This window comes from Haplochromis burtoni, unplaced genomic scaffold (genome assembly GCF_018398535.1).
Source record: "Haplochromis burtoni strain Fernald_Lab_line unplaced genomic scaffold, NCSU_Asbu1 Contig_2393, whole genome shotgun sequence".
Lineage (NCBI taxonomy): Eukaryota > Metazoa > Chordata > Actinopteri > Cichliformes > Cichlidae > Haplochromis > Haplochromis burtoni.
In genome coordinates, this window is record NW_024584754.1 from 1,755 (window position 1) to 9,054 (window position 7,300).

Below are 7,300 nucleotides of genomic sequence, written 5' to 3' on the forward strand. Positions count from 1 at the left end.
AGAGGTGTTGCTCACTGGGACAAAACTCTAAGCAGAAGCTCCCTGGGATATTCTCAAGGGGACAAAAACTGGTCCAGTGTTTAGCAGCCAGGGAAAAACCACACTGTTCATCTTGAATCCAAGGTTTAACTAAAAGACTCCTCTTCAGTACTCAGGTGTAGACCTCCCAAGATAGGCTGAGGAATGTGTGATTGGAGCCTACCCTATGGACTGCTCTCTTAAAAAGGGGAACCACCACTCTAGGCTGGCAATCCAGAGGCACAATCCAGACCTCCCGGCTATGTTGCAGAGGTGTGTCAATCAAGACAGCACCACAACATCTACAGCAGCCAACAGGCCACAAGCAGCCTAGTAGCAAGTGAACCTACCCATGGTCCTGCCAGAAACAGAGAAAAACACTTTTTGCAAGCCTTTATTAATTCCAACAGAAATTAGTGTAGACATTCAATGCAGCACTCCTACCACTCCCTCTCTGAATCGGGCTGCAAAGACAACTGGTCCCTTAAGTAAAGCACTTTGAATCACCTTGTTGTTGAATTGTGCTATACAAATAAACTTGCCTTGCCTAAGTAGCAGTTGTCAGTTGAATCCTTACTGATCCTGTATGTGTCAGGAGTGGATGAGCTGAGACACATTTTTTCTAAACACCGCATCTCTGTGGGTTTTAAACCCCAAAACACGCTGCGCCAAAAACTGGTCCACCCCAAGGATCGGGTCCCCGACACAAACAGAGTAACATAGTGTACGCTGTTAAGTGCAGGAGGATTGCCAGGATTTATACATCGGGGAAACCAAACAACCTCTGGCGAAGCGGATGGCACAACACAGAAGAGCCACCTCGTCAGGCCAGGACTCTGCAGTCTATTTACACCTACAGGCCAGTGGACACTCTTTCAATGATGAGGATGTAACATCCTGGACAGGGAGGAACGCTGGTTTGAGGGCGGAGTCAAGGAGGCCATTTACGTGAAAAGGGAAAGACCATCTCTGAATCGAGGAGGGGCCTAAGGGTACATCTGTCACCATCTTACAATGCTGTGATTGCAGCCATTCCCCAACTCTCTGTGAATGGGACTCATGGCCATTGATCAGTGGTTGAATTGATTAATTAAGATTAAGGAAGTGACCTCACAGCCCATTGTTCCTTCAGTGGGCTGGTTTCAGTCATTATGCAAATGCACTGTTTATATGATTTGGGGAAACCTGCCGTCAGCTGAGACTGAAGGAGTCACCTGGATGTGTGACAAAACGTTTCTCCCACAAAACACTACTAGACAACTTCTGGGAGTAGCTCCTTTGTTTGTTTGTTTGTTTTTTTCATTGTACTAGTGTCTGATTTTAAAATCACCTTCTGCGTGATTCACCTTGGAATTTAGATTGGAAAGAGGACTGAGATTCACCTGCTTAACTCACCACCCTCCACCACTCTGTGGAGAAATACCAAGTAAACACTGAGCACAACTGCATTATTCACACTATGCTCTGAATTAGTCTCACCAACCTGTTTGGTCCCAGTCTCAGGAGGTTGTTGTTTAAGTTTTGTAAATAAACTTGTTAAACAGAATTCAGCAATTTCCTGGGTTGTACATTTTGAATCCAAATACAGCCACAGTCTGACTGGACCGTTTTCTCAGAACATGTCTTTCAGCTGGTTGGGAACGCAGTGATTTTTCCCCAGAAGACCTTCAGAGCAGAGCTGTTTAAGCTGTTGCACCTACATAAGTAGTAAGAAATGATGGATGGATGATCTTATGAGAACAAATCATTTTGCATGAAAATATGATCTTGTTTGAATTAATTAATTATAATTTTGTGCATAATGCAGTTATCCTATTGATTGCATTTTCCAGAATGTGGGTGACATGTGTGTGATTTTGTGTGTGCAGCCGATAAACTGTAATAAACGTTAACCATCCATCCATTGTATTTTCATCAGCCTTATGCTAATTAGAAGATGCTAGCATGACTAACATGGTGAAGCTTAACCCTGCTAAACCACAGCCTCAGAGTCTGGCTGTAGAAGTGAAGGATGGAGACAAAGAAGAGCTGCTGTACCTCTCGTCTTTGATTTTTCTTGCTTGTCTGTGATGACGATTTGTTCATAATTGATGTCGTCATTTCTCACTCCTGAGTAGATTACAGCTGGATCACCTTCTGCACAGTCACACATACATAAAGGACAAAACCAAAGTAAATGTAATTTCAAATATTGATGTCACATAAATGTGAAGTCAGTTAAAATGCAAGCTGATGCAAGCAAACACTGAAGTTAGTTTAGTTCTTTCTTCTTTTTCTTCTGTGTTAAAACTTTTTCTTGATGATGAGAAACAGGATGTTGGACGACTGCAGCACTGTTAGTGTCTGTTAACCACCAACCACAAACGCACAGTCCAGCACGCAAAGAACAACAATCAACACACAACTGCAAACTTTAAAGACTAAGACTCACATTTGATAAAGACAATCAAGTTATTAGATTTTGGATAAAGAAAATAAATAAAAAAGCATCAATTGCAAAAATTTTAACATACAAACTTAAATGTAAAGTCTTAAATGCTTTACATTTTTCACAGGTGGATAGAAGTATCAGACTTTGTATATACTGTAATCTCTTTATTATCTCTTAGTTTTTCAACAAAGCACAATAAATATTTCAGGATGTTGAGTAATGTCAACAGATAAGTTGAAACTGCTCTTGCCTTTCTGATAAGCTTAGTGTCAAATCATGCATGGTAAAAGAGAGCTACCCTTCTGTGTGCTAATGAGACGCTTTAGATTAGATTCTCAGTTGAATTCAGCAGAATGACACGTGTTGGTTCTTCTATGTTAAATTTAGAAGTCTGAAATTACTCAAGAAGAAAAAACCCCAGTTTTTTCAACACCCTGTAAGAAGGGTGTGGGGTTTACTGGTACAACTAATAGTTCTTGTTTCTTGTTTTCTCCTGCAAGGATCCCTGATGCATCGCAGCATTTATCCAGCTCTCACCTTGGATCCCAAAGTACTGTTGATTTACTGGCTCAGGATTTAGAGTGGGGTGTCTATTATTCAGAGAGTTGATGGTTTGTTTTCCGTTTAGGTTCATATGTCTGAGTGTTGAAATGTGTGTATGACTGCAGCCTGCTTTGAAAAAGGTGCTTTGAATGTTAGGTAAAGTTAAAAAGCAACATAAAGATTGCAGTCCAGTTACCTTAGACTAAACTATGAGAGAAGCACACGAACTATCCTCATAAACTTGATAATGTATTTAGCCAAGTTACATATTTGTCACAATACAACAGAGAAGTTTGAACCTGTCCAAAGATGAGCTTAATTAACGTACGTTAATTAACGTACATGGTGAAACGTAGCTGAATGTGTCACAGTGGCATTACAGGGTTAAAAGGATCATCTGTCACACACCGCTGTGTGACTGTTTGAAATAAAGTCCCTCTCTTTAAGTTATGAATTTAGTTAATCAGAGTGAAAAACACAAATCAAGATTAAAACCTTCAATTGGTTTAAATTCTAAAGTAAATAAAGTAAATAAGTTGGAAATAATGAAAAATTTGTGTGGCTAATGGGATAAAATTAATATCTCCTTCCAAAAACTGAAATATTATTATATTATCAAAAATGATCTGCCCTGTAAAGTTTCATCAAAATCCACCTAGAAGCAAATCTGACCATTCAGCAGATACATCAGTTGATCAAGCTCCTGTCTAAAGATGAGGAGAGAAGTGTGACGTTATTTCTAACTCGACAAACTGTATGCATAGAGTCACATTTCAAACTTTTACTATATTACATTATTATACTACTATATTACATTACTTTGCACAATCACAGGCGTGACCACATCTGTGTCAGTGGATGTGGTTTGTTAACCAAAGGCAGGCAGTATTAGTTGATAACGTAGCACCCCATTCTCTCATCTAATTATGGTCACTTTTCTACTATGGACATCACAAAGCCTCTTTCTATCTTTTATAGAAAGTGATTAAATAAACACCATGCTAGTTATGAATACCCGAAATCCCAGTTTAATAAATAAGATGACAAACATGTTTACATTGATAGTACAGGTCTGAAAGGTCTCACCATGGATCAATGCAACAACAACATAATTGGCTAATATGCTTAGCTTTTGAGGTTTTTTAATTCTTTCGTTCTTATGATAATAATAATAATAATGGATTGGATTTATATAGCGCTTTTCAAGGCACCCAAAGCGCTTTACAATACCACTATTCACTCACTCTCACATTCCCACCCTGGTGGAAGCAGCTACAGTTGTAGCCACAGCTGCCCTGGGACAGACTGACAGAAGCCAGGCTGCCATATCGCGCCATCGGGACAAGACCAGTAGGCAAGTAGGGTAAAGTGTCTTGCCCAAGGACACAACGACCAGGACAGAGAGTACGGGGATCGAACCGGCGACCTTCCGGTTACAGATACGCTTCCCAACCCCTGAGCCACGGTCGCCCATGATGTCCTCATATATTTACAAATACAATATAAAAATGTCACTGTTCCTCTACAGTATTCAAATTTCAGAAAAACAAAGTTGTCTGGCAAAACACAATCTTGCAACTACCAACCACCAGCACTGATCAAAGCAGTATTACCTTTGTTTTGTTTTATTGGTTGTTGTTGTTGATGATGTTTTATTCTAATGTCACTGTATGTGATCTCTTCTTTCACAGCTTGATCTGTTTAAATAAATAAAAAGTCAGATAAGAGAGAAAATCAATATAAAATAATCTTTCATTTAAAAGCACTGAAAAAAGTTTTATAATGTGTAACAACAAGGAGTAATCACAATACATAACTAGATTATTGAACAACTCAAACTCATTAAATCCGAGTCTCACCTTTAGGTTTCCTGTGAACATGTTGTCTAATCAACAAAACCAGTAACACCAGTAGGATCAGAAAACAGACTGATCCAACAGATGACAGCACAGGTATGACAGAGGAACCAGGAGGAGAGGTGGATGTAGGTGGGAGTGTGGATGTAGGTGGAGGTGCGGTGGTGTGTTTGTCTAAAATAAAGCAAACACAGTCATTAAGTTGTCGTCACATTGTGAATGTTGAACCTGCAGAAACACAGACAGGTGAGTGTGTCACCTGTGACAGTGATCCAGCTGGATGGAGACTCTCCATGACCGCTGATGTTACACTTGTAGAGGCCTTCATCAGACCTGGAAACATGCTGGATGGTCATGTGACCTGTAGGCTGCTTCCTGATGAGGGAGCCATCTTTATAGAAAGCAGCTGGGAGGTTGGAGGGAGTGGTCTTTGTTTTACAGAGCAGAGTGACGTCATCTCCCTCCATCACAGGGAGGACAGGACTCTGCAGGATCACTGATCCACCTCAACACAGAGACAAACTACAGCATTTCATCCATTTACACACAGCTTCATCAACACTAACTCCACACACTCAGCTTACCAGTGACTGTCAGGTTAACCATGTTACTGATGGGACCCTCTCTGGACTCACACCAGTAAACTCCACTTTCATGAGGGAAAACAGTGATGTTACAGGAAGAACCAGCTGGTTTTCCCCACCCATCTCTTCCACACTGAGTCCTCTGTTGTTTGCTGTCGTTTCTCCTCAGAGTCCATCCAGCAGAGCTGTCGTCCTCCTCACAGCTCAGAGTCACAAAGTCATATTCAAAGAACTGAGAGCTGCTGGGACTCACAGTCAGACGAGCTGTGAGGGTTAAAATGAAAAACTGATAATCACGTCTCTGAGATCTTTACTGAAAGTTTTAATCCAAATGTGTAAAACCTGTCAGAGTTTCTCAGGTTTAATGTCACAGGCTGGGTCTCCAACCCAGCACTCTGAGTTCTCTTTGTATTTTTCTCATTTTTTGATATGTTATTAGTTTTTGTGTTATTTCCTATTTTGCCTTTAGTTTGGGCAGTTATTGGTTATTGTTCCTGGGTTTTTTATGTTTGGGGTTTTGTATTCATTCATCATGTATTAGGTCTGTCTTATTGTGTTGTCATGTTTAGTTTTCAGTGTTTCCTGTTTTATTCTGACAGTGTCGTGTGTTCTTTGGTCATTGTATTTAGTTTCACTCTCTCTTGGTCCTGTCATTAGAGTTTGTCAGCTGTTCCCCCATGTGTTGCCATTTCCCCTGATCACCTCATGTCTGTATTTAAGCCTTTCGTTTTCTGCTTGCCTTTATCGGTTCGTCTGTTTATTTGACCTCAGTCTTAGTTACGGTTTTCGGCTGTCATGTATTATTAGTCTTAGTTATGGTCTTTGCTTGTTATTTTTCCACCACAGTCATAGTTTAGGTTTTGGTCTCAGTACCGTTTAGTATTTTGTTTCTTAGTGTCTTGTCAGTTTACTTTGGTTTCCTGGTTTACTCCTGCCATCATCTAATAAAGGATCACTTTTCTGTTCAAACTTACACTACTCGTCATCATCTGCTTTTGGGTCCTGTTTCCACTCACATTGGCGCACCCCGCCGTGACATTTAAACTGTGACAGAAGAAGGTTACTGACCTTGGTTTGTTGGGCAGCTCAGCAGTGAGATCAGAACTAAAGAGAAATGACACTCAGGTTGGTTTGAGGTGAACATAAAGAACAACTCCACACAAACAGCTGACAAACACGATCACACGAACTCGTCTCTCTCTGAAATATCTTCCCATTTTCAATTTAAAGCCAGCAACAAGTTTAAAAATATTTGGTTGAAGATCTCTTTATCCATTCTATCTGACTTGAGGCAGAGAGAGAGTGGGAGCTTATACCAGCTGTCAACCGGTGCATCAAGCAGAAGGCCCAGGCATAGGCCTTATTGTGACCAATCTGCAAAATGTGAAGCAGGACATAAATCTTTCGACTTTGAACTGTTTTCCAACTTTTCCTGCTGATAAACACGTCACCAAAGACATTCATACTACTCCAAAGTATTTAAATAACAGATAATCAATTAAATTAAAAAAAAACATTCCTGGTGTTCACTGCCTACTAAATAAAACATTTTCATCAATCAACAAAAATGTCTTGTAATATCAATACAGAACAGTCTTGGTCACCAGACAACAACAGTCACCTGCATTTCTTTTATATTTTCTCAAATTTGTCAGGTAGAAAAACTGAGATTTGCTGTTGAAGCTGCACTAAAGATCTTATAGATATCTCAGTCACTTGTAACTTGTGATGTGACTCTTCATGTAAAATGAGTTTGCATCCCTGTCACACAGTAACTACAGGCCATCAATCCATCACAGACTAACAGTCACACCTACAGCCAGTTTAGAATTACCAGCTAAGTCCTTGTACTGTGGAGGAAACTTACA

General features: G+C 40.1%; 1 non-coding gene across 1 annotated transcript; it reads right to left on the minus strand.

Moving 5' to 3' along the window:
- Positions 1-1,200: 1,200 nt before the first annotated feature.
- Positions 1,201-5,110, minus strand: LOC102300022. Its single transcript, XR_006053851.1, has 3 exons — positions 4,852-5,110; positions 4,606-4,689; positions 1,201-2,154 (listed from the first exon to the last, which is right to left on the minus strand). It is a non-coding gene; the product is annotated as an uncharacterized LOC102300022 (transcript).
- Between the last annotated feature and the right edge of the window lie 2,190 nt (positions 5,111-7,300).